At 52.8% G+C, this 27,087-nt stretch overlaps 1 protein-coding gene across 8 annotated transcripts in view; it reads left to right on the plus strand.

Annotated features, from left to right (window-relative positions):
* The first annotated feature begins 6,783 nt into the window (after positions 1-6,783).
* Positions 6,784-27,087, plus strand: part of PAK4 (p21 (RAC1) activated kinase 4) — a 47,653-nt gene continuing 27,349 nt past the window's right edge. For 4 of the 8 annotated variants that reach the window (XM_059876873.1, XM_024978446.2, XM_059876870.1 and 1 more), the window contains exon 1: positions 6,784-6,917. The gene's annotated coding sequence lies outside the window, so the exon portion shown is untranslated. 8 annotated transcript variants of the gene reach the window in all.

Raw genomic sequence — 27,087 nt, forward strand, 5'->3', positions numbered from 1 at the left:
GCAGGTGCAGTCAAATACCTAAATAAATATTGTTAAAATGGTGATTAAAAAATTCATTTTTTAACCTCAGTGAAAGTTGCTCAGTCATGCCTGACTCTTTGCGACCCCGTGGACTATACAGTCCATGGAATTTTCCAGGCCAGAATGCAGGAGTGGATAGCCATTCCCTTCTCCAGGGGATCGTCCCAACCCAGGGATTAAACCCAGGTCTCCCGCATTGAAGGCAGATTCTTTACCAGCTGAGCCACAAGGGAAGCCCAGTAAGACTGGAGTGGGTAGCCTATCCCTTCTCCAGGGGATCTTCCCGACTCAAAAATTGAGCCGGGGTCTTCCGCATAGCAGGTGGATTCTTTACCAGCTGAGCTACCAGGGAAGCAGCACGGCTTTCAACCTCATGGCTTGTGGTATCTTAGTTCCCCAACCAGGGATTGAACCTGCACCCTTGTCAGTGAAAGCACGGAGTCCTAATGACTCCACGGCCAGGGAATTCCCCCCAAATTCTTTTTAAAATAACACTGGAGATGAATATCTTCACCTATACTCCTTTGTGTATATATTTTCCTTTAATAATTCCTAGAATTAAAATTGCTGTTTGTCGTTGTGTAGTCACTAAGTTGTGTCTGACTCTTTTGTGACCCTGTGGACTGTAGCCTACCAGGCTCCTCTGTCCATGGGATTCTCCTGGCAAGAACACTGGAGTGGGTAGCCATTTCTTTCTCCAGGGGATCTTCCTGACCCAGGGACTGAACCTGTCTCCTGCATTAGCAGGCAGGTTCTTTACCACTTGTTAAGCCTCTGGATGAATATTGTCAAAACCTGTCCAGGATTATAGTCCTACATGTGGGATATAAGAGTGGTTGTTATCTTATATTCTCATCAGCACTGATTATAATAGTAAATAAATATTTTTGTGAGAGACCAAAAAAGATCTTTTGTTAAGAGTCTGATATCCATTTTATTAATTTATTGTTCACCAATTCTGTTTTTCCTTATTGTCTGTATTTTCAAATTTTTGTTCACATTCTTTGCTTACTTTTCTGTTGTATACTCACCTTTCTTATTGATTTGTAAATGCTCTTTACATATAAAGGGCAGAAAGCTTTGTTTGCCATCTATATATTGTCACTGATCTTTTTTTCTCTGATGTACTGAAATTTATCACTTTTATGAGGCCAAATCCGCTTCACTCTTCTCATCTGTTTTGATGTATTGGAGGGTCACGTCCTCACTAACCCCTCCAGGAAGTCCTGTACTGGAAGCTCTTTGGGATCAGATTCCCCCTCTGAGGGCACTGAAGTAGGGGAACCTAATTGCCCATCCTGGGGAAACCCTTGGGGTAGGTCAGCCACTGGGCTTGTTCCAGGGCTCTGTTTGCTAATGGGACCCCCAGCTAAGTTGTAAGAGGGCTTCCCCACATATGGGTTCTAGAACCTGACAGTCTTCAGTGTGGGCAGGCCATTAAAGAGGCAAAGGCTAGATAACTGAACAACTGAATCAGTTTGCTGTAAACCTGAAACTCACACAACATTGTAAACCAACTATGCTGTGCTCTTCTGTTCTTAGTTGCTCAGTTGTGTCCGACTCTCTGCAACCCCGTGGACTGTAGCCCGCCAGACTCCTCTGTCCATGTGGATTCTCCAGGCAAGAATACTAGAGTGGGTTGCTGTGTCCTCCTCCAGGGGATCTTCCCAACCCAGGGATCGAACCTAGGTTTCCTGCATGGCAGGTGGATTCTTTACCATCTAACCACCAGGGAAGCCCAAACCAACTGTAGTCCATTACAAAATAAATTTTTTTAAAAAAGGCAAGGGTTGCACCTGGCCATCCTCCCATCACTGTGACCTGAATAAAGTGCCATCATCTCAGCTTCTAGACTCGGTTTGTTTGTTTTTTTTTTGCTTGCAGGATCTTAGTTCCTCAACCAGGGATTAGATCGAACTTGGGCCCCGTGCACTAGAAGCATAGAGTCCTAACCACTGAATCGCCAGGGAATTTCCAATACTTGGTATTTTAAACATGGAGACCCAGTAAGGCATAAAGATTTCAAAAGAGCAGAAGAACAAGAATGTTTAATGCTGGTGAGGATACTTAAAGAGGGTATTCCCTCTGAGTGCTGGTGGAAGTGTGAATTGGTTGGAAAACTCAACCTTCAAAAAAACTAAGATCATGGCATCCAGTCCCATAGCTTCATGAAAAATAGATGAGGAAACAATGGAAACAGTGACAGACTTTACTTCCTTGTGTTCCAAAATCACTGTGGACGGTGACTGCAGCCATAAATTAAAAGATGCTTGCTCCTTGGAAGAAAAGCTATGGCAAAGCTAGACAGTGTATTAAAAAGTAGAAATATCACTTTGCCGACTTGCATAGTCAAGATTCGCATAGTCAAAGCTATAATTTTTCCAGTAGTTATGTACAGAAGTGAGAGTTGGACCGTAAAGAAGGCTGAGCACCAAAGAATTCAGTTCAGTTGCTCAGTCATGCGACCCCATGGACTGCAGTGCGCCAGGCTTCCCTGTCTATCACCAACTCCCGGAGGTTGCTCAAACTCAGGTCCATTGAGTAGGTGATGCCATCCAACCATCTCATCCTCTGTTGTCCCCTTCTCCTCCTGCCTTCAATCTTTTCCAGCATCAGGGTCTTTTTCAATGGGTCAGTTGGCCAAAGTATTGGAGTTTCAGTGTCAGCATCAGTCCTTCCAATGAATATTCAGAACTGATCTCCTTCAGAATGGACTGGTTGGATCTCCTTGCAGTCCACGGAACTCTCAAGAGTCTTCTCCAACACCACAGTTCAGAAGCATCAGTTCGTCGGTGCTCAGCTTTCTTTATAGTCTAACTCACATCCATATGTGACTACTAGAAAAACCATAGCTTTGACTACATGGACTTTTTTTGGCAAAGTAATGTCTCTGCTTTTTAATATGCTGTCTGGATTGGTCATATCTTTTCTCCCAAGTAGCAAGTGTTTTTTTAATTTCATGGCTGCAATCACCATCTGCAGTGATTCTGGGGCTCCCAAAAATAAAGTCTCTCACTGTTTCCATTGTTTCCTTATCTATTTGCCATGAAGTGATGGGACTGGATGCCATGATCTGTTTTTTGTATATTGTTTTAAGCCAACTTTTTCACTCTCCTCTTTCACTTTCATCAAGAGGCCAAAGATTTGATGCTTTCCAATTGTGTGTTGGAGATGACTCTTGAGAATCTCTTGGATAGCAAGGAGATCAAACCAGTCAGTCCTAATGGAAATCAGTCCTGAATATTCATTGGAAGGACTGATGTTGAAGCTGAAGCTCCAGTACTTTGGCCACCTGATGTGAAGAACCAACTCATTGAAAAAGACCCTGATGCTGGGAAAGATTGAAGGCAGGAGGAGAAGGGGACGACAGAGGATGAGATGGTTGGATGGCATTACCGACTCAATGGACATGAAGCTGAGCAAACTCTGGGAGGTGGCGAAGGACAGGGAAGCCTGGCACGCTGTAGTCCATGGGGTCACAAAGAATCGGACACGGCTGAGGGACTGAACTGAACCAAACTACAGCACAACTTGCAACGTGTGTCCCTGGCCATACGGAGGCAGCAGAGGGCAGTTAGCGAGAGCCTTGCCTGGGAGTTAAAGCTGGAGATGAGCCTGGTGTGTGATTTTGAGCAAATGAAGTTACTTCTCTAAGCCTCAGTTTCCTCCTCTGCAAAGCAGGGATAATCACAGTCCCTGCTGTTTAAATTACACAGCTTAGCACAGTGCATGGTGCATAGAAATGTTTGAGGCATGGGAACTGCTGCTATTATTATATCTTAAAGATGTACATTTCCTTTGACCCAGCAGTTGCATTTGTGTTGATCTATTCAAAGGAAATAATTACAGATGTGTACAAATATTCAGCTACTTGAACTTGGGGGGGTTATTTATAATAGAAAAATATTTATCACAGTTTAAATGTTCAACGAGTGGTTCAAACGAATTAGAGTTCATTGACAGAATGGCATCTTATGCAGCCATTAAAACAAATGTTCTTGAAGAATATTTAATGACATGGAAAGATACTAGTGGTATTTATAGTCTTGTTTTAAAAAGATACAAAATTATTTATAAATGTGTTTCTGATTCTGTTTTATTTTTTATTTTATCTTTTTTTTTTTTTCTGATTCTGTTTTAAAAGGGAGGTGAATGTACAGGGCTTCCCAGGTGGTTCAATGGTAAAGAATCCACCTGCCAATGTAGGAGATGCAGGAGACAAGGGTTTGATCCCTGAGTCTGGAAGATCCCCTGGAGAAGGAAATGGCAACCCACTCACTCCAGTATTCTTGCCTGAAGAATCCCATGGACAAAGGAGCCTGGCAGGCTACAGTCCATAGGGTCGCAGAGTTGGACGTGACTGAGCACGAACACTGAAAGTACAGAGAAAAAAAAGGAATTATGCATCACTCATTCACTGTTTTTGCAGATATTAATTAAATGCCTACTCTGTAAGACACTGTGCTGGGGCAAGGGATATGCACTAAACATTTAAGAGTACTTCTGCAAAGGTGGATTTACAACTCATCCAACCATCCATTCAGCCAATGGGCATGCACAGTGAACAAAACAAAACTCCATGCTCTCACGGAGAGACATGCCAGCAAGGCAGATGACCAAAACCCGATAACTACGACTAGCTAATTCTGTGTATTAGATAGTATGTTAGAGGGTGATCTGAGCAACAGAAAATAAAACCAGACAAGGTAAAGAGTTTAGGAGCATGAGAGGGGTGTTTGTTGCATTAGTCAGGGTGGGCTGGAACAGTTCTCCTGTTAAGGTGACATTTGAGTAAACCTTGAAGGAGAGAAGGGAGGAAGAAGCCATGAGGGTACCTGTGTTAAGTGTTAATGTGTTAGTTGCTCAGTCCTGTCCAACTCTTTGCAACCCCATAAAGTGTAGCCTGCCAGGCTCCTTGCTGCTGCTAAGTCACTTCAGTCCTGTCCGACTCTGTGTGACCCCATAGACAGCAGCCCATCAGGCTCCTCTGTCCCTGGGATTCTCCAGGCAAGAACACTGGAGTGGGTTGCCATTTCCTTTTCCAATGCATAAAAGTGAAAAGTGAAAGTGAAGTCGTTCAGTCATGCCCGACTCCTAGCGACCCCATGGACTGGAGCCCACCAGGCTCCTTAGTCCATGGAATTCTCCAGGAAAGAATACTGGAGTGGGTTGCCATTTCCTCCTCCCAGGGATCTTCCTGACCCAGGGATCGAACCCAGGTCTCCTTCATTGCAGGCAGATTCTTTACTGTCTCAGCCACCAGGCGATCCCAAATGAATATGGGATCTTCCCAATCCAGGGATCAAACCTATGTCTCTCACGTCTTCTGTGCTGGCAGGAAGGTTCTTTACCATCGATGCCACCTGGGAAGCCCCATCTGCACTGAGTGCTTACTAAATTCCAGGTACCAGCAAACACTTTGCATGCATTATCAGATTTATTTTCCCCATTTTGAAATGAAGGGTACCTGGGGGAAGTCTATTCCAGAAAAAAGGAATAATCAGTGTAATGACCTTGAAGTGGGACAGCACCTGAGTTTTTTGTGGGGAGGGGGAAGAGCAAACCCATTGACTGGGCTTCCCTGGTGGCTCAGACGACAAAGAAACTGCCTGCACCGCCCGAGACCCGGGTTCGATCGCTGGTTTGGGAAGATCCCCTGGAGAAGGGACTGGCAACCCACTCCATTATTCTTGCCTGGAGAATTCCATCGACAGAGAAGCCTGGCAGGCTACATTCTATGGAGTCGCAGAGTTGGACACGACTGAGAGACTAACACACACATACACAAACTCACTGGCTAGAACCCAATGAGTGGAAATCACAGAAAAAGATGTCCGAGTTTAGTTTACGGGTTTTTTTTTTTAACCCTTTTTTTTTGTCGTTGTTGTTGTTTTTTACAAATGCCTGCTAAAAACAAACATAAAACTTACCAAAAAGATTAAGATCAAACAGTGTCTTGGTTCAGGGTGAAGTTCTCGGGCTTAGACTGACAGACGTCGTTCAAAACTCATTATTTACTTTCTGTGGTCCCCAAGCAGCTAGTTTGCTCCCTCTGAACCTCCTGCTGCTGCTGCTGCTGCTAAGTCGCTTCAGTCGTGTCCGACTCTGTGCGATCCCACAGATGGCAGCCCACCAGGCTCCCCTGTCCCTGGGATTCTCCAGGCAAGAACACTAGAGTGGGTTGCCATTTCCTTCTCCAATGCATGAAAGTGAAAAGTGAAAGTGAAGTCACTCAGTTGTGTCCGACTCTTAGTGACCCCATGGACTGCAGCCCACCAGGCTCCTCCGTCCATGGTATTTTCCAGGCAAGAGTACTGGAGTGGGGTGCCATTGCCTTCTCCGCCATTTATCTGCAAATGGGCATTAATATACAACACGGTTGTATTGAGCATTCAGCAAGAAATTTCACTTGGCGGGGTGTCTGACACATAGTAGTACATGCTTCAGAGCCGTTTCTGGCCATTATTACCCACTACTGGCTTTCACTCCCTAATTCCTTTGGGTGGAAGGTGGGATGCAGTTACAAGAGAATAGTCATTTTCCCCTTTAAGAATCCAAGTGGGCTGGGAGCCAGCCTTTCCAAATTTTCCAATCCCGGCTTGGCATTTTCCGCCCGAAGGTCTCCGATTGGACAACATGCACCAATCAGAGGCTGGAGAGGGCGCTGCCAGGCGTCCAGCTCCGCCCCTGAGCCGGCCCTGCCCCCTGCCGGGTCAGCCTCGTTGCTATGGGGACTGGTGGGCGGCGAGGGGGGAAAGCCCCGGATGTTCGTTGGGGATTCAACATGGCGGCGGCAGTGGCCGTAGCGGCGGCGGCGCCAGAGAGCTGAGGGCAGCGGGAGGGCGCCGAGTTCCGGGCCGAGCGGCCAGGCCGCGAACGACTGCGGTGCCGAGCCGGTAGGATAAGCTGTCTGGCCAGGGGGTTGGTGTGCGCTGGGCAATGCGGTGGGAGAGCGTTTACGCGAGTAGGGGGCGGGGCCGCTGGGGTCAAAGTTCACTCGTGGGGGAAAGAGTCGCTTCCAGGGGGTCGCGGGTCAACGCTGAGTGGGAGGGAGTTGTAGAGGAGGTCAGAGGTCAAACTAATGAAGGGGGCGTGGCGAGGGGGGCGCAAAATTCAAAGTTTGAAGCGGGAGCTCGTTGGAGGGCTACGGGGTGAATGTCAAAAAGGGGGGTCAAAATTAATAATTTGATGGGAGGATGTGCCCATGAGGGTCAGAGGTCACAGCCATGGGGGTGGCGGATTGGAGATTTAAGGCAGCAGCCAGTGAAGCAAATGAATGAGATTTGGCTTGGGGGGCATCTTTATGGGATCAAGGGTGGAACGTGATCAAATTGTAGAAAGAGCACAGATGATGGTCCCAAGGGTCAAAAGTTAAAACCCAAATGAGACATATTGCTGGAGAGGAGGGATAGGACACTCAAGAAAGAGGTCAAAGGTGCTTTCTGATGGGGGAGAAGGAACCTCCCCTCCCCCAGATAATGAAAAGAATAACAAACACTCATAAAGCACTTACTGTGTATCAGGCCCTGTTCTGAACGCTTACCGTGTATTTAGTCCTGACCACAACCTTATGGGCTTGGTGCCATTATTAAGGGGCTTAGTGTTTTGCCCAGGGCCGCCTAATGAGTTAGTTTTGCAGCTGAGATTTGAACTCTGGAGTCCTGGGCTCAGAGTTCTATGCCCTACTGACCCTCAAATACTCATTATGTTGGTTAATACTTAATGAGTGCTGAGGCTGTACTCAGCACCCTGTGTGCCTAGTCTTACTATACCACAATCTGGATAGACCCACCTCACAGCCAGGAGAAGTGAGGCACAGAGAACTCCTGCTAAGTAATGGAGGAAGATTCCCTGCTGGATCTGAATAATTCCAGAGCTCCGGCCTCCGGTCGCCACACTGTATACGGCTGGAGGTCTGTTCCTGGAAGCAGGGAGCTGGGCAAGGCTGGGCCACTCCTTGGGCAGGAATAGATTGTCTCTTTGGCCTCCGTGGAAGGGTGTGATCTGGGAGGAGAGTTTCCCCTGGGCCTATGGGATGCGGTGTTTGTGGGTGGCCCAGAGTCCAAGTGAGTCTGGCAGGCTTCTGGCTAGGGAGGGTGTCCTTGGGTGGTACTCTGTACAAAGTTGGGTGTTCTCTGTACTTAAAACCGCAACCTCTCATCATGGCCCTCAGTCGCTCCCACCTCTTGTTCTGCTGCTTTCCCCACCCCTCCAGGAGCTCTAGCCACGCTAGCCTGCTTGCTGTTCTTTGGCCCTGCAGGCTCATGCCTGTCTCCAGGTCTTTGACCTTCCTGTTCCCTCTGCCTGGAATCCTGTCTCTGCTCTGTACCCTCTCACTCACCAGTCGCTCACAGCTTGACCGGGACCACTCTGTCCCCAGACACTCTTTATCTCACTGTTGTTCTCTGCCAGCCCTTCACTCTGTCCTTAACTTATTTATCAGAGCACAGTTGAGCTGCCTCCTGCTAGAAGGTGGGCCCATCACAGGCAGGAATTTTCCCATGTTCTTTCCCTGAATCCCCCCAGGGTTGGTGGCGATTGAATGTTGGGCATGGTGCTGGGTCTGCAGCAGTGGACAGGACAGCGGGGAGCCCCTGGCCCCCAGGGGCCCTCAGTGTCCCTTGGTGGGAGCAGACTGGGACCAGACCCCTAGCCAGTGAGACATGGCTACATCTCGCCCAGGGTGATGTGGCCTGCGAAAACATGCTCGGGGATGAGGAAAATGCCCCCACCCAGGGCCCCAGACTCGGAAAGTCCCCTGGGCAATCTCTGAAGGATGGGTAGGAGGAATGGGAAAGGGTGTGCCAAGCAGAAGGAAAGGCGTAAGTGGAGGTCAGGGGTGCAGAACTGGGGGCTTGTGGGCAGCATGGAGCCTGAGTGAGACCCCTAGGGTTCCCAGCTTGGAGTGGGGCGGGCAGTGGAGCAGAGGCAGGTGAGTGGCCGCCCTGTGTGTGTAGAGCTCTGAGGCAGTACTGGGGAGTGGTTCAGAGAGGGGACGCTGGGACAAGGATGCCTGGCTCACACCCAGCTCCATCACTCACAGGCTGTGTGATCGTGGGCAAGTCGCTTAACTTTTCTGGGCCTCAGTTTCCCCCTGTGCAAAATGGGCATAATGATAGTGGCTACCTCAGACCTGCTGTGAGGATGTGGAGCGCAGAGAGCTTGGCCCAAGGCCTGGCGCGTGGTAGGGGTTGTGTCAGCCCTAGTCTTCAGGCTACTGCTGCCTGGGGAGGGCCTCAGAGGTGGCAGTCAGGCCGTCTCCACCTGCCTCCTGGCTTGCTCTGGCAAGGTCACCAGGTGGGCACGTGGCCAGGGAGCCCTACCAGTCCTCACAGTGGCAGCTCGCTCGGCATCTCAGGGCTCCGCACAGATAAAGGGGGGGCTTTGGTGCTGGATAGGGATTTGGTGCCGGACACCCACATTCAGGTTCCCTCCCGGTCACTTAACAGCCATGGGACATTGGGCAAGTCATGTCTTATTTTCCAGTTTTGTTCTTATGATACATTTTAGACTAGTGGAAAGAGTAGAGCTTCAATATAGCAAAACACTGACGCTTCCAGCGTCCAGCCTGGGACCGTGGATACAGTTACAGGCCCCTGTTCTCTGCCCCGCCTTCCTGATGGTAGCCACGGGGCTGGATTTGGCCTCCAGCCTACCATCGCAGATTTTCCTACTGTTACTACCCTCGGAGGGATTCTCAAACGACAGAGTAATAGCTCTCAACCCTGGCTCCACGCTGCAGTCACTTGGAGAGCTTTCCAGAACGCTGCTGCCCCAGCCCCCTGGCCCCTCGCAGACTCTGGCCTGGGTGCCCTTGTCTGGGGCGGGGCTAGCCTCAGCGCGTGGTTGCAATGGCCGGCCAGGGTGGTCTGCTCTTTCACAGGTCGTTATCAATGGCGCCACGGGAAACAGCCCGCTGCTGCTTCTCTGCGTCAGTGTGGCTGTTTCTCTGTGTGGAGGGGTGTAGATCTAGAGCAGGTTGCTCATTTCCCCCTTGTGTGTTTCCTTTTGTGATGGTGCGGCACCAGAGTTACCCGTTTATCTTTTGGCGGCCGTTTAGGTGGTTCCCATTGGGACTGTAACAGACAGTGCTGCCACGGACACTCTAGAGCGTGTTTCCCTGTGTACTGCAGCCGGAGTCTCTTGGGCGTATGCCGCACAGTGGACATGCTGGACCTTCCCGAATTACTCTGTTCAGCATTCCTACCAGCGTGTTTCCCAGCAGTGCCTGAGGGTTCCCTCGGCTCCATGCGGCTTCGGGCAAGCTTGCAGTCTTTGCTGAAACAGTTTCCTCAGCCGTGAGGTGGTGGATTTTATACCACCTGCACCCCTTCCCTGGTCTGGTTGCGAACAGGGGTACGGTTCATGTGATGAGCTTAGCTGGGGTCTGACACCTGTTGAACCCCCACACCCAGAGGAGAAGGCAGGCTGGGAAAGGCTTTGCCTTTCCAGGGTATCCAGGACAGTGGCTGAAACTTTGACCCACCTCTCCTAGGGGATCATCTCCAGGGCTGGCCTTTGGCAAGGGAAACATACTGACTTAAACCTCCTCAGGAAGGAGGCAAAGAGAAAGGAAGTGCCACTCGGAAGGGGACGAGCAGAACCTGGTTACACTGCGTGTGTGTGTGTGTGTTACACTGCTCATCGATCCCCGTGGTGACCAACACAGTCAAAGCCCTGTCCTCAGGGCTCACAGGACCGTGAAGGAGACAGACCTGGCCCCAGACAGTGACGGCCCAGAGTGGTCAGGCTGGGTAGGTATGCTCAAGCAGAGTGGTCAGGGCTGGGACGAGGTAGGGACTACAGGAACCCGGAGGCGGCTCCTCACTCCACCTGGGGAGCCAGCGAGGGCTTTCTGGAGAAGGGAGATATCTGACTAATGAGAAGGAGCCAGGCGCAGGAAGACCTGGGAAGAACAGAGCAGGTAGTGGGTACAGAAAGTGTGAAGGTCCCGAGGTCCGAAGGAGCTTGGGATGTTCAGGTCCCACCAAAGAAGCCAGTGTGGCAGAGTCAGCAGCAAGACCAAGGACATGGGAAGGTCTGGCAGATAGGATACAGCAGGGGTCGATGGGCTGAGACAAGGAGTGTGGATTTCTTTCTGTGTGTGATGAGAATCATCGCAGGGCTTTAAGCAGCATCTGCTTTCCCTTTTATAAAGATCGCTCAGGCTGCCATGTGGGGAACAGATCAGGGAAGGTGGGGGAGGGAGAGGGATAGTCCGTGCCGGGGAGGGTGGGTAGCATGAGGCTGGTGGAGATGGAGAAGGGTCCTGAGTGCTGGCCAAGGTTTCGAGTCCTTTACTTGTATGAACCCATTTGATCTTCACAGCAGCCTACAGGCAGGCACGGCTGTGTGGGGGTGTATTCGCTCAGTCGTGCCCGCCTCCTCGCAGTCCCATGGACTGTAGCTGGCCAGGTTCCTCTGTCCGTGGAATTCCCCAGGCAAGAATGCTGGAGCGGGTTGCCATTTCCTCCTCCAGGGGATCTTCCCGACCCAGGGATCAAACCCATGTCTCTTCATCCCTGCATTGGCAGGCGGGTTCTTTACCACTGGCCACCTGGGAAGCCCATAGGTATGGTTATTAACCCCATTTAGGGATGAGAGAATGAGACCCAGAGAGGCGTGTGACCTGCCTGGGACACACAGCAGGCAGGTGGCAGAGGCAGGGCTTGAACTTCAGGCCTCCGGGCTCCAGAGTCACTGCTTGTTTTCACAGTGGCCCTCCAGTGATTTGGAAGCAGGCTACTTCCTGTTCTTAACCCAGATTCCTGTTTGGACAGAAACTCTTTAGGGGGCAGCCTGGGTAGTTTCTGAGCCCTGGGCCCGCGCCTCCCTCAGGACCTCCCACAGCTCCTTCCCCTTCTGGTCCACTGCGTCACCCCTCCTTGTCCTGCTGGCTCCTAGTGAGCCAGACTTCCTGGCCAGACGCCGCTCGGGGTGTCCCCAGCAGCTGTTTCTCCCATCACCCCAGCCAGGCGGCCACAGATGCTGCCAGCAGGAAGCGGTCTCCTTCCCAGTCACGACCAGGGAAATGGGACCCTTCCCGGCCCAGCCACCCATCCGGGGCTGGGGCTTATTGTCTCACAGCTGCCCTGGCCCACAGGAAGGTTGAGGGGGAGGCAAGGAGGGTCAGAAGGGGAGCTTTTCCAGGTCCCAGGGGAGCCAGCTACGGCAGATGTAGCAGAAGCCACCACTCACCGCTGCTGGTGTCACAGGGCCCTCTGGTCCCACCCTGACCTTCCCCGGGGTGCCACGTGCTCTGCTGCCGTCCTTGGAGCAGTGGCAGCTTCCTTGCCAGGGCCACGCGTTCCCCACACCCCACAGCCCGACCCCTAGTGAGGACCCCGGGGCTGCGGGGAGGCCGGGCCGCCGCGGGCCTCTCCTTCCTCACATGGTGCTCCTGCTGTTGCTTCGGTCGTGTCCAGCTCTTTGAGGTCACATGGACTGTAGCCCGCCAGGCTCTTCTGTCCATGAGATTCTCCAGGCAAGAATACTGGAGTGGGATGCCATTTCCTTCTCCAGGAGAATCTTCCCGACCCAGGGATGGAACCTGCATCTCTTGCATCGCCTGCATCGCAAGCAGGTTCTTTACAGCTAAGCCACTGGGGATGCCCTCCTCAGCTGTTAAATGAGCTATTGGGAGGGTTGGAGGAGACTGATGTCGACGTGTTTGCATGTTGCCAGGCACACAGTAAACTCATCGGATGTGCCCCGCTCTGGGCTGCAGCCTCCTCTTCACCTGCTCCCAGCCCCTCAGGACACTGTGCCAGCCCCCAGCTCCCAAGTGCTAAGAGCTAGATGTGTGCTTTATAAGCATCTCTCAGCAGCTCGGCCCGGAGCCTTGAGGAAGGGGTGTTATTAACCTCATTTCTCTTTTCCTGCATTTTAATTTTAAGAAGGCCCATTTTTGCCCCAGCGGCATGTATGATCTGTTCACAGTTGAGAAGCCACGCAAAGCACAGAGAGTGTGCAGCTGTAGGTCTCTTTCCCACCCCAGTGGTTGGCCCCTTCCCAGAGACAGCCTCGTTCCGGTTTCTCTTCTTTCCTGGACATTTGTTCCTGCGCATCTTTTCTCCCACTTTTGTTTTGCTCACATGGAGCTGACTCTTCACGTTTGTATTCTGTCCTGCTTCTTGCACTTTTCACTCTTAAGTTCTGTGTCAGGAGGTCAGGGGCTCCCTTGCACTTTCTACTTAAGTTCTGTGTCAGGAGGTCAGCGGCTCCCTTGTACTTTCTACTGCTGGGGCAGGTTCCATGGTGTGATGTCTTCCTGCACATGCCTGTGAGCTGTGCACACCTCTGGAGGTGCTTGGGGTCTGAGACGTGTGCCCGGGAGCCCTGCAGTAGTGTCCCGGTCTGCCAAGAGCCCGTGCCTAATCGCACTTCCCACCCACTATGTCCTGGGGCGCCAGGGTCTGTCACCTCCCATGCTCACCCTGCAGACGGGTGTCATCAGATGCTTTGACCTCGGCCAGTCAGACAGGTGCCGAGTGGTCCTTACTGTGGTTCTGATTTTAACATGAGCAAAGGGGAGCATCTTTGTTGAAAGCCATTTGGAATTCCTTTCCTGTCTATGTGTGATATTTTGCTTTCCCTAAAAAGAAGAAACTGAGGCAGAGGCTAGACACCCTACAGCATGTGAGAGAGGCAGATGTGGGACTCGAACCCAGGCAGGCCTGCCCTCTCCAACCCGGAGCTCTTAACCTGTCTGATGTAGTCGAGATTGAGGACACAGACTCTGGAACCTCCCTCTCTGTGCCTCCGTGTCCTCATCTGTAAAATGGGGATGATAACGGCACCTCCTATATGGGGTTGTTCTGAGGATATAGATGCCTGCTCCTCAGGTGGAATGCATAGTCAATGTTCAAGACCGTCAGCTGCCAGCATTAGTCCTCATAGGATTTCTCTTTGTTATTGGTATTAGCAGGTACCGTTCTGTGTGTTTTGAGTAAATGAATTTATCCCAACCTCCCAGCAACCCCAAGATGTAGATATTTAGGGTTTTTGTTGTTGTTGTTGTTTGTTTGGGCTGCGCTGAGTGGCATATGGAATCTTAAGTTCCCTGATTGGGATCCGAGCTTGCACCCCTGCAGTGGAAGCTTGGAGTCTTAACCACTGGACCACCAGGGAAGTCCTAGGTGTACATGCTCTTGAGTGAAGTGAGTGAAAGTCACTCAGTCGTGTCTGACTCTTTTTGACCCCGTGGACTATACAGTCTATGGAATTCTCCAGGCCAGAATACTGGAGTGAGTAGCCTTTCCCTTCTTCAGGGGATCTTCCCAAGCCAGGGATCCAACCCAGGTCTCCCGCATTGCAGGTAGATTCTCTACCCGCTGAGCCACAAGAGAAGCCCAAGAATACTGGAGTGGGTAGCCTATCCCTTCTCCAGTGGATCTTACCGACCCAGGTTGCAGACAGATTCTTTACCAACTAAGCTGTCAGGAAAACCCCGTACTTGTTCTTCTCTCCCTTTTAAGAGGAGGAAATTGAGATCCCAGGAGACCAGCCTGGTGTCACAGAATCAGCAGGGCTGGGGTTTGGCCTGGGGCTCCTAACCACTGCGGGGCACTCCCTGAGCCACCCCCCTCACTGAGCCAAGGGATTAGGAGGCTGTCCCTCTCGCCCCGTCTGCCCCGCGCCCACTCAGGGCTGGCTGCAGCGGAGCTCGGAGGGCACACCTTGGCAGGTGGGGGTGCTAAGCAGGGGCCCCACGGAGAGAGCCTCCCTCCCCCGCCCTCTGCTCCCCTCCGCCAGCCCCAGCCCGGCCCTGGAAACTCCTGATAAAGCGGCATTGTGTGGCAGTTTCGGGCTGGCTTCCCCCAGCGGGTTTCAGCCACTCCCACCCTACGGGAAGCGGCCTGGGCCGCCTCCCCTCCCCCGCCCCTCCTCAATCAATGCTGGGAATGGGGAGGAAGTAGGACAGCAAGAGAGGGCCAGGCTCCCGCCGTCCCCCAGGTGAGGACCCCCCCCCATCAAGCCCTCAGCGCACGTGCTGTCTCTGGTGCTTTCTTTTTCCCTAGGGACCCCTCCTCTGCTGCCTCCAGCGCCTCCACAGCCCCCTTCTCCCTCCTCCCCGTCTTCAGCGGAAGCCTGGCCCCAGGTCGCTGTGTGTGTCTGTGTGTGTGTGTGTGTGTTTAGGTATATTGATAATTCCACCTCTTTTTCAACCTTTAATAATTGTGAAGCTTAACTCACCTACAGAAAAGTGCATCAGTGCACATATCAGTCTAACAGGTAATTATAAGGTGAGCAGCATTTCCCCACACCTAGGCGGAGACTGAGAACACCCCACCCCAGGGCCTCCCTGTTGACCACAACCTCAGTAGCGGCCATCTCCCTAACTGGGGGTCACCGGCTCCCTGCAGTCTGTCGGTTTTACCAGGTGTGCATCCCGAGTCCTAGCCTCCACCTTGGCTGCTTGGGCCCTTTGCATGAACGCCCTCCTCCCGCATGCCCCCGTCTGGTCTCCCTCATCCTTGGTCTGTGAGGCGCATCCCTGTGGTCGTGGGTGTGAGTGGTCTGTTCGCCATGCAGTGTTCTAACCGACTTACTTCTCCACTCCCACTGCCCGGGTGTGAACGTGCTCTTTGAACATATCTGCCAGGATGTCTGTGCCCACACTTCCCCAGGGATCACGTCCAGGGTCCAGTGCTCGGGTGGGGGGTGGTGTGTCTCTTCACCTTTAGCAGACCCCACCACGCAGCTGTCCAGAGCAGGGGTAACCGCACTCGCTCCTGCCGGCAGCTGCACAGCCTCCGTCCCCAACAAGAGGCCTGTCAGATTCTGTAATTGACCTTGGAACATTTTATATTCTCATCTCCTGCAGAAGCTTATCACCAAGATGAGTCCTCTTGTGCTTTTCTCCTCCCTGGGGTTCCCATCCATGCTGGCTCTTACCCATCCCACCTCTTATGCTCGCCTCTGGGCTCTTGAGACCCACGGTGAACACAGCAGGCTCCCTCACTGGGCTCGGTCTGGCAGGGGACTCTATATGGATCAAGAGTGACACGGAGACACGGAAAATAGACCAGACTCCGGGCCCCATCTTCTCCCAGCGGCCCTGCCTCGTTCACGGGTGCCCCATCCGCCCTCAAGGTCGGGCTGGGGGGTCTGATGTCATCCTGACTCCTCTTGGCCTCTTCCTCCACATCCAGGATGTCCAGAAAGCCTGCTCTTCTACCTTCAGATTAGAACCTGGGGCCTCCCACTCTTTGTTGTCACCCCTAGTTCCAGCCACCCTCAACTCCAGCCTCGACCGTGGGGACAGCCCCCCGCCCGCCAACTGCCCCACAGTTGGTCTGCACGCCCAGCCGGAGGGGGCCCGGGTCAGATCCCGTCCCTGTCCTGCGGGGGACCCCTTCCCTGGCTTCATCTCTTTTGAGGAACAGCCTTCAAGGTCCCAGAAGATTCTGGCCCAGCTTCCCTGCTTGCCTTCACTCATCTGCTGCTGCCCTGTCCCTGGAACATTCCGGGCCGAGTCCTGCCTCAGGCTCTTTGTTCAGCGCCCCCTCCTAGGTCTACAGGAGCGATGTCACTCTCTCCCCACCTTCGCCTGCTTGGCTTCCCTGGTCCGCTCACCGTCATTACTGTTCCAGTGTGACCCGGTGTGTTGGTTGGTGTCCTCCTCACCCACCCACCCCCACAACTTAGCTTCGTGGCGGGGGTACGGGGCGGGGGCAGGTGGGCAGCTTACTGTGTCCCTTGCTGTATCCTCAGGGCTTGACTTTCCCTAGTCAAGCCCTGGTGGGCTGAATGAATGAATGAGAGGTTGTAACAAGTGGAGTATATCTTTGCCAGGGTGTATGTTGGGCCAGTGGGGAGGAAGGGTAGTTCCCCTCAGGTGAGGATTACAGAGCAGGCTTTCCTGAGGAGGAATTGCCACTTGAAGGGTAAACTCGGGGAGGTAGAGGGTCGTGGGTTCGAGGCTGAGAGAGCTGCCTGTACAGATGTCCTAGGCAGGAGAGCGCAGGGCACCTTTGAGGAACTGAAAGAAGACTGGCATTTGGTCCTGTCTACTCTGGAATTGAATCTTGACAGCCACTTGGGCCTCTCCGTGTCCCAGTTTCTTCCTCTCTAGAACCGAGGCTCCTCTGGGTGTCCCAGGACGTATCTGAGGTTCTGCTCCTAACACACTTATCCTCGGGCCTGGCAGAGAACTAGGAATGTGATTGGTTTATTATCTTTTTTCCAACAAATACTCAGGAGTGCCTGGCCCTTTGTGGCCTCCAGGGACACTGTACTGATAAACGAACCCAGTTGCTACCCAGTTGGAGCCTGTCCCTTGGACTCTCAGCCTTCTGGCCACACCCCTGACACATCCCAGCTCCAGCTCCGAGGCAGGAGAAGGCCTCAAATGACCTTGAGCCTGGGGAGTCCTTATTCCTGAGGCGGATTAATAGAGAGAACTAATTGAGGGCTTGCACGTGCCAGGCCCAGTGCCTGTACAGAACTCCCACGCTGCTTCTGCTCAGTCCTTCCCGGAAGGATTCGACCCATTTCAGAGATGAGGAAGCGAGGGCAGCGCCAGTGGTGAGTGCTGGGCCCTTCCTGCCCACTGGTGCCGAGCTGGCGTGGTGGCGTCTCCTCCCGGGGCCAGAGCAGCCTTGCTTGCTCTGTGAACATCTGGAGTGCACATCGGGAGCGCCCCCTGTGAAGGGCCCATTCCAGCCACTTGCCTCTTTCTCCTCCAGGCTGTCTGCATTTTCATTTTGAATTTCTGTGAGTTAAGTCTTAAGAGTCTGGACCAGAACCTGTGTTTCTAAGATGGTCCTCCTTACATTCTCTCATTTGGTGCCCTGTCTTTTCAGTTTCTTTAAATTGTGTCTTTTGATGAAGCTTTTAATTTTACTGTAGCCAGATTTATCATCTACTTCCTTTATAGTTTTATAGTTCTACTTTTCACATTTAGCCGCTCTTTGTTCTGGAATGTGTGTGTGTGCGCGCGTGCACGCAAGTGTGTGGTGTGAGGTAGTCACCCAGCTTCACATTTTCCACGTGGCTCCCCAGTCATCCGTGTACCGTTATGACAACAGCCGTAGTTTCTCCTCTGCACCTGGGCCATAAAGTCAAGTCTCTGTAAGTGGGTCTGTTTCTGGGTGCTCTCATTCTTTGTTGTGCTCAAGTTTGCCTATTCCTGCATCAGTACCCCGCTATCCTAATTCATATCATTGTCTTTTTTCTTAATATTTTCATTTAAATGGCCATGCCGGGTCTTACTTGTGGCGCAAGAGATCTTCAGTCTCTGTGGCAGCAGGCAGGATCTTCAGTTGCAGCATGTGGGATCCAGGTCCCTGACCAGGGATGGAACCTGGGTTCCCTGCATTGGGAGAGCGGAGTCCTAGCTACTGGACCACCAGGGCAGTCCCAGTAGTTGATAATAAGTCTTGATGGCGTGGAGAGCAAGCCCTCCCACGCACGCGTCCTTCTTCCCAAGTGTCTCGGCCAGTTGACTTTTTGTAACGCCACTTAGATATGAGACAAGCCTCGTGCCCCAAAAGCAGACATGACATTGAGTCTCCCAGTCCATGAACGTGGTCTGTCTCTCGATTTGTTTAGGTCTCCTCTGATGTCTCTCAGCAGAGGGTCACACTTCTCCAGCCGTGCCTTGCCCACCTCTTGCTGGGTTTATTCCGGGCACTTGGTGACGTGGCAGAGGGGAGCCCGTGGCCACCTCTCCCGCGCGGTGCCTTGCTCCCTGGCCTTGGCCCGGCTGGGTGAGGCCCTCAGAGCAGAGGCAGGAGCCTGGCTTCCCCGTGCTCTGCTTCCTCCCAGGCACCGCCCCTGGGCCCTGGCAGAGGGCGGGCAGGTTGCCCGGAGAGGAGGTTGTAATTTTCCTGAATGATTTCAAGGGCTAATTAAAGGTTTTCCTTGACTAATCAGCTTACGGTTTAATTATCAGGAAACAGGCTCAGGGATGCAGGAAGCAGCTCACTGGGGTCTCCTCACAGAGTGGCCAGAGGGAGCCAGGGCTGGGCCGCTCCCCCCGGGGTGGTGGTGGGATGTGGGGACACCTGAGGACCCCCCGAGGCCCGCCGCGGTTCTCCAGCCCTGCGAGGGGCCCAGGTGCGGGGCAGCTGGTGCCTGTGGTTGCGATCTGCGTGCATCCCTTCCTGGCTCTGACCCTTCCATGGCCCCCTCTGCTGGGCTGGCCCTCCGCTTGCCTCCCGCGCTCCAGCCTCGTGGGTCTTTGTTTCCTGCTCTCACCTCGGTTATTCTCTCGGGCTCGGGCTAAAGGTCACCACCTCTGGGCAGCCTTCTCAGGCCACTCCTGTCTCCAGAGCGGGTGATAAACTCTGCCCGCCACATGCCGCTGTCAGCATCACTCACCCCACCACCGATAAGGGCTCCACGCCTAGGCTGCGCCCTGTGGTCCAGTACTGGGGTCACGGGGGACCCAAGAGGAGAAAGGGGCTCAGGACGGGCACCCCGAGGAGAGGGCTGGGAGTGGGCTTCAGGCCCGGAGGACTGAGTGGTTGCCAAGGCCTTGGGGGAGCAGGGGGCGGTTGACAGCCTGGCCAGTGACCTGGCCAAGGATGGGCTCTTGGCAGTTTGCGAAGGGGGAGGGGACCTGGGGATGGCCGTGCCAGGCCTGGCTTCATTCCTCGCATTCCTCAGCCGGCCCCAGACTCCGTTGGGCAGGCAGAGAGGGGCCTCCTGGGCGGCGTACCCTGCCCTTCCCTCCCCTTTTCCTTTCCGCCCCCTACCCTGCCCCCCATCAGTCTGTCTCACTTCTACCATCCCCTGAGGACTCAGTCCTGGGACTCTGTGTCCAGGCTCCCCCCTGCCCCCATCCCATGCTCCTTAGGGTTACCTGGCACAGGTGTACATCACTGACTCAACGGACATGAGTCTGAGCCAACTCCCGGAGATGGTGAAGGACAGGGAAGCCTGGCGCGCTGCAGTCCATGGGGTTGCAAAGAGTCGGACGCCACTGAGCGACTAAACAACAAAAGGTCAGGCCACTTGAATCTGAATCTCTGGCTGTGGGGCCTGAGCATTGGGTTTTGTGTTATTTGGTGTTTTTTTTTAAGCTCCCTGAGCGACTGTAGTGTGCTTCTGAACCGAGATGAGAGCCACTGGCTTACAGAAATGGTAGAAATCACGTATTAGCTTTCGCAATGTTTGGACACTTTTCTAGGCTTCTGACATGGCGTGATTAAGTCGTGTCAGCCCTGTCACCCCCACAGCCTCACTACAGGAAGATGTGACTATTATTCCCACGTTACTGACGAGGGAGCTGAGGCCCGGAGGAGACGTCAGGGCCTCTTCATCCCTGGGCCCGCCAGCCCCTGTCTGGGCAGCCGACTGTCCCCTCCCGCCTCCTGTCTTCTCTTCCCGAGTCGCTGCCTCTTGTCTCTCCTCTCCTCTCCCTCAGTTTCTACTCCCCCCCACTACCCTGCAGAGGCTTCCCTGCTTGCAGGCAGGATCCTGCCGAAGCCACACAAGGGAGATGGTTTCTGCAGACCCAGGATGAGTCCGGGTGCTGGTCCCCCACACGCCAGCCACTCCTGGCTGTTCCTGGCACCTGGAGGGGGAGGGGGTGAGGGGCAGGGCATGCATGCCTCTGCTGGTGGGGGGCCCAGGAGCAGGGAGGAGCGCCCAGGCTGGTGGACCCCCCAGATCCTGTGGGCCCCCAAGTCTGATGTTGTCATCCGTTGCGGTTACCATTTCAGGCTCCCATGGAGTGGCTGATAGTTTAATTTCAGGAAAAGTTTGTGCTCAGATGTGACTGTTGCATCGCAGGAGCCATTATGATTCACTCAGTGGGAATGAGGGGAGCTGAGAGTCCAGAAGCCCCTGTGCATCCCCGCTCTGCAAGGCTCCTGGCCTCCTCTCCCCCATCCCCTCTGGGCCAGGACTGGGCATCCAGCTTCCCTGCTGGCCTCACCCGGCTCCCCCAGCCTCCTCTGTGACCTGGGGCCAGGCCCTGAGCCCCCGGTGTCTCTGCACTGGTTCCCATTTAGAGCGACTCTCAGCCCAGGTCTGCCATCATCATGTCATTATAGTTACTACTGCCGTGACGTCTGTTACAGTTATTAGAGGCAGGATACATGTTTGGATTTAGTAATTAAGGTTCACAAGGTGAGCGACCCACGAATTCTTCACTGTTCTGACTAGGTCACATTCCTTTTTGCAAAGTGTTTAAAACCTCTGTATGATGGAAGTGCCCACACAGTCTTCTGAACAGTGGCCTGCCGCCCTCCTCAGGACGCCCGCCCCAGCTTCGGCAGTTATCTGTCACCACCAGGCTTTTTCATCTGTACCCCATCCCCACCTCCCTGATTCTTTGGAGGCAGTTCTTAAACATCGTATACTGTGGCCATAAATATCTCAGATTTTTTGCATATAAGAGATAAGGAGTCTGTAAACACACCCACACAGACGAGATACCATGGTCACAGGAGAAAAAGAACCAATACTTTCTTAATAGCCTCGCATTTCCCCAGTTGTCTTGTCGTTTTTTCCAATGTGTGCGTTTGACTTGGCATCCGGACAAGGTCTGCTCTGCGTTTGGTCGACAGGCCCCTGACGTCTTCTGTCGTCTGTAGGCTCTTTCCTGTGCCCGCTGACCGGGTCATTGATCTGTTGAAACCCCTGATCCTCTGTCCTCTGGAGCTTCCCACGGCCCGGGCCTCACCGGGCACCCTCGTGGTGTCACTTCACGGGTCCCTCTGTCCCTGTGCTTCCTGTATGTTGGGCCTTGGGTCTAGAGGCGCGATTGCATTCGGGTTCCACTACTTCATAGATGGTGCTCTGTAGGAATTCAGGCCAGCCTTCATGTCTGGGTGACTATCTTGAAGTAATTTCTTTTTTTTTTTTTTGTAAGTGAGTGGATTAAAATGGAAATTCTTAAGTTGCTCTTAGTTAGGCTGGTACGCAGTACAGCAGAATGGGGCAGGGGGGAGCCGAAGGTCTGAGGTTCAGAACACCCGTAGTCTGGGAGCACAGGGCTGTGCGTGAGCCCCTGGCTTCCAGTGAGCCTTCTTCACAAACCGAAGCTTTGGGCTCCTGCTCTTCTGGGACCAGAGGCCCCCAGCTGAGAGCCATCCGTCCCCCCGACCCTCATTCTTCACCCTCCCTCTGCTTATCTTTAGGGGCTCCTGCCCCAGCTCTGCCCTTGGCCAGCTGGGCCCCCTGGGGAGCTTTCCTATCCCCCCGCCTGCTTCCTCCTCCTTAACATAGCATGATGGTGAGAGGGCAGCTGCACCTCCGGGAGGGCTGTGGTCAGGAGGTCTGGGCTCCGCTAGCGGCTCTTCTGCATTTAGTGTAGACTCTCTTGACCTCAGCTACACCACCCTCCCCTCACACCCTCCCTCCCTTCCTGCCACACAGGCCTCCTGGGCCAGCCTCAGGCATTCTGGAACGTGCCAGGCAGGCTTCAGTCCTCAGGCCTTTGCAGTTGTGGTTCCTTCTACTCTGAAAGCACTTCCCTAGGTTCCCCACATGGCCCCCTCACTTCCCCTGCTCCTGCTCAGGGACACCCACCCCCCTAGACACCCTGTCCGCCACACACACCCCGTGCTCTGTCCCCTCTCCCACTGGTCATGTACTTCCTTGTTTACTTTTATGTTATCTTATCTCCCTCACTCACCAGCGTGTCACCTCTGGGAAGGAGGGACTGGCTTATTCACTGTGTCCCCAGTGCCTGACACAGTGCCTGGTGTACACTGAGTGTGTAATCAAGAATTGTCAGTGCATGACCAATGGGAGTGTAACATGGTTAAGCGAGTGGACTCCGGCCTGGGTCAGACCTGCCATGGCATCCTGGTTCTTTCTGGTTTTTTAATTGAAGAATAATTGCTTTACAATATTGTGTTGGTTTCTGCTATGTGTGTCTGTGTGTTAGTTGCTCAGTCATGTCCGACTCTTTGCAACCCCGTGGACTGTAGCCCGCCAGGCTCCTCTGTTCATTCTCCAGGCAGGAATACTGGAGTGGGTTGCCATTCCCCTCTCCAGGGGGATCTTCCTGACCCAGGGAACCGGGGTCTCCTGCATTGTAGGTGGATTCTTGACCATCTGAGCCACCAGGGAAAAGCCCTGGTTTCTGCCATACATCAACATGACTCAGCCATAGGTACACATATGTCCCTTCCCTCTTGAACCTCCCTCCCCATCCCACCCCTCTAGGTTGCCACAGAGCCCCAGTGTGAGCTCCCTGAGTCACACAGCAAATTCCCAAGAGTTGCAAGGGACCCAGGAGAGCCGCTGCTCTGATCACAGGACCAGTTCCAGTCTTGGGGGGGCGGTGGAGAGAAAGAGAGTGTGTGTGTGTTAGAGACAGATGGACAGAAAGAGAGCGAAAGAGACTGTGTGTGAAAGAGATCAGAGAGCCACCTGATGGCCTCCCCTGGGCCTGTTGCCCAACTGAGAGAGGAAACACACTTGCTGTGGTTAGAGTCCCCGGGGTCCCTCCCGCAGGTACCCCGGCCTCACTGTGATTCCTTGTTGCCTCCCTAAACAGTATCCCATATCGTATTGTGCTGCAGGTTTGAAAACTGGAGGTAAATGGTTCCCTGCTCATCTGCAGCTTGTTCTCAGTATTGTGCTCTGGAGACTTCTCTAGTGGAGCGATGAAGTCGCCTGCCAGTAGGAATGCTCCCCAGCACGTGTCAGAGGGAAGCCCCTCCCCACAGCCAGATGAAAGCAGCCCTGCCCTGGGGGAGCCTCAGGAGGGCGCCTGGGGGCTCCTCTCGGCTCGCCACCCTCCCCCCCCCTCCCCCCTCCCCACCCTCCCCCTTCCCCTGCCCCACTCCATGGTTTGACACTACTGCAGGAGACATAAGAAATGCAGGTTCGATCCCTGGGCTGGGAAGATCCCCTGGAGGAGGGCATGGCAACCCACTCCAGTGTTCCTGCCTGGAGAATCCCATGGGCAGAGAAGCCTGGTGGGCTGCCGTTCATGGGGTCACAAAAGAGTGGGACACGACTGAAGAAACTTGGCACACATGCAGGCACACGTCCAGTGAAGGTGGGCACTCCTCTCCGTGGAGGGCACTGCCGGCTTCCCAGGTTGATAAATGGGATTCAGTTAGAGGCCCTTGACATGGAAGAGGCCTTCCCGGATGCCTGTTAGGTGGGAAGGTGGTTCTGGTACCATTCTGGGTGTGTCAGTTCCACAGAAGGGACCTTCCATGGAGGAGGGTGAGGCCCCCCCGACTCTACGTGGGAATGGACTGGGGACTAGGGAGGAGGCAACAGGGTCTCTTCCCCTGCCCCCCTGCCCCTTGGCTTCCCCCTTCAGCTGGTCTCATCCAGCCTTTCCTGGAGAAACCTTGTGGTTAGTGATCCTATCAAAAGCCCTGATCCAAAGGCGTGGGTTTGCTTCCCAGCTCTGTGACCTGCTAGCTGGATGACCTTGAGCTTGTAGCTCCTCCCTCATCCCTCCTCCACCACCACCCCCGGCGGCCTCAGTTTCCCCATTTGTAAAATGGGATTGTTATACAGATTATTTTATCCATGCAAAGCTCTCAAAACAGATCTAGCACATAGAAATCTCTGTAACAAGTGTTAGGAGAAGGCAATGGCACCCCACTCCAGTACTCTTGCCTGGAAAATCCCATGGGCGGAGGAGCCTGGTAGGCTGCAGTCCATGGGGTCGCGAAGAGTCAGACATGACTGAGCAACTTCACTTTCACTTTTCACTTTCATGCATTGGAGAAGGAAATGGCAACCCACTCCAGTACACTTGCCTGAAGAATCCCAGGGACGGGGGAGCCTGGTGGGCTGCCGTCTATGGGGTCGCACAGAGTCAGACACGATTGAAGCGACTTAGCAGCAGCAGCAGCTGTCAGTAATGTTGTCAGTACCACTCACTCTTGCACTTTGTAGATAATCACTGCGCTCCTCCTCTGACCTGTCTCCCCACCAAGACCCTGCCCTCATGTCTAGTGATAGAAACAGACATGGCACCAGGCAGTGACAGCCCCAGAGTGACCTTGAGGAAAGCACAGGCCCCCGTGTCATGGCTTTGGTGGGGGAAGCCCTGAGGACTGAGACAAGCCCTGGCTCCAGCCTGGGAAATCAGGGGAGGCTTCCTGGAGGAGGAGACATCGGAGCTGAGGGCTGTACGAGCAGTCAGTGTGTGGAAGCCTGTGTGTTCCAAGGAAAATGAATAGCATGTTCTAAGGTGGGAAAGGGCCTGGCATTTTTAATAAATTATTAGTAGTCATGTATGGATGTGAGAGTTGGACCATAAAGAAGGCTGAGCGCCGAAAAATTGATGCTTTCAAACTGTGCTGCAAAGACTTCTCGAGAGTCCCTTGGACAGCAAGGAGATCAAACCAGTCAATCCTAAAGGAAATCAACCCTAAATATTCATTGGAAGGATTGAATGCTGAAGCTGGAGCTCCAGTACCTTGGCCAGCTGATGTGAAGAGCCAATGTATTGGAAAAGACCCTGATGCTGGGAAAGACTGAGGGCAAGAGAAGGGGGTGACGGACCATAAGATGGTTGGATGGCATCACCGACTCAGTGGACATGGGTTTGAGCAAACTCCGGGAAATGATGAAGGACAGGGAAGCCTGGCATGCTGCAGTCCATGGTGTCGCAGAGTCAGACATGATTTGGAGACTGAACGACAATACTAGTAGTTTTTCATGAAGCTTTTCATTTTGAGATCATTGTGCTTTAATCTGGAGGTGTGAAAAATAACACAGGGAGAGCCCCTCTACCCTTTAGCCAGCTCCCTCCAATAGTAACATTTTGCAAAATTAAAATCAGTACAAGATCACAACCAGTATGTTGTCATAGATACAGTCAGGATGGAGAACACTCCATCACAAGGATCCCCCATGCCCTTTTTACAGCCACATCCTGTCCCTGCTCTGTCCCTCATTCCAGGCAGCCATTCATCTATTTGTTCCCCATTTTTATAATTCTGTCATTTCAACAGTGTTACGTAAATGAGATTGTACTGTACATAACCTTTGGGTGTTGGCGTTTTTTTCACTCAGCATAGTTCTCTGGAGATTCATCCAGGTTGTTGGCTGTGTCAATAGTTGGTTCCTTTTTTTTGCTGAGTAGTGGATGTGCCATAGTTTATTGAACCATTCACCCACTGAGGGACATCTGGGGTGTTTCCAGTTTTTGACAATTAGAAATGAAGCTGCTGTTGACAATCTTGTACAGGTTTTTGTGTGAATGTAAATTTTCATTTTTTCTGGGACAAATACCCAGAAGTGCAGCTGCTGGTATGTAGGTGGATGCGTGTTTAAAGAAACTGCCAAACTCTTTTTCATGATGGCTGTACAACTTTACATCCCCACCAGCAGCGAATGAGTGCTCAATTTCTCTTCGTCCTGGCCCGCATTTGGTGGGTCACTATTCTTTATTTTAGCTATTCTAATGAGCATGTAATGATAATTCTCTGTGGCTTTAATTTGTATTTCTCTAATGGCTAATGCTGTCAGACATCCTTTCATGAGCCTATCTGCCATCTGTGTATCCTCTCTGGTGAATCATCTTCATGTCTTCTGCCCATTTGCTAATTGGATTGTTTGGGTTTTTTACTGTTGAGCGTTGAGAATCCTTTATGTCTTCGAAATATTAGTCCTTTGTCAGGTATGTGGTTTGCAAATATTTTCCCCCAATCTGTTACTTTTTTATATTCTTTACATGGACTTTTGCAGACCAGAAGTTCTTAATTTAAAAAAAATTTTTTTTGTTATTATTATTATTTTAATTTTGGCTGCTCTGGGTCTTCGTTGAAGCACATAGGCTTTTCTCTAGTATGGGACACAGGGGCTTCTCCCATCCCAGTACTAACCAGGCCCGACCCTGCTTAGCTTCTGAGACCAGACGAGATCGGGTGCGTTCAGGGTGGTATGGCCTTAGATTGGGGCTTTTCTCCTTGCAGGCTTCTCATTGTAAAGCATAGGCTCTGGTGTGCGAGGCTCCGTAGTTGCAACGTGTGGCCTCTAGTTGTGGTGCTTGGGCTTAGTTGCCCCACAGCATATAGGATCTTAGTTCCCCAACCAGGGATCAAACCCATGTCCCCTTCACTGGAAGGCAGATCCTTAACCACTGGACCACCGGGGAAATTGTCCAGAAGTTTTTAATTTTGATGA

This window comes from Bos taurus, chromosome 18 (assembly GCF_002263795.3).
Source record: "Bos taurus isolate L1 Dominette 01449 registration number 42190680 breed Hereford chromosome 18, ARS-UCD2.0, whole genome shotgun sequence".
In the NCBI taxonomy this organism is placed as follows: Eukaryota; Metazoa; Chordata; class Mammalia; order Artiodactyla; family Bovidae; genus Bos; species Bos taurus.